The following is a 602-nucleotide window of genomic DNA, read 5'->3' on the forward strand; positions in this document are numbered from 1 at the left end:
GTTTCACCCAAAGAGTTTGAATCAGCCCGTCTACTCACGCACGCACTCACACACACATACACATTATATATCCACAATAAAAGTAACAAACGATTTTATTACCACTCAGGTACCACAAATTTTAATACAACATTGACCAATGAATAGATTTCAATCCATCCCAACGGTAAGATACCAATTCTTACGAACGGGTAAATAGATAAAGACCAAACCAACTGTAAAATATTGAATTTTTTTCTTTTTTTCCTGAAACAAACAGAGCGTGCAACTCTAACGTTCTTATAAACGAAAACAAAAAAAAAAAAATATGTACGGGAGTGGGGGAAATTGACTGAGACAGTCACAGCCTTTAAATATTGTGTTCTCGTTATCTTTTCTTAAAATTTTTTTTTTTTTTTACTCCTACTCATGGGTAGTTATTATATTTTACCTTCATTAGTTCATTTTTGTTTTTCACTATTTATATGAGTAATATATTACAATTAACCGCTCAAGAGGTGAAATTCTAATTCAGTTTTCAGGGTATTGAACCAAGTATTGTCTATGTAGGTACAGAGTATTTTTTACATCGCTCTTCACATTGAACCGATTCTTATATATAT

This window comes from Octopus bimaculoides, chromosome 5, assembly GCF_001194135.2.
Source record: "Octopus bimaculoides isolate UCB-OBI-ISO-001 chromosome 5, ASM119413v2, whole genome shotgun sequence".
Taxonomy (NCBI): domain Eukaryota; kingdom Metazoa; phylum Mollusca; class Cephalopoda; order Octopoda; family Octopodidae; genus Octopus; species Octopus bimaculoides.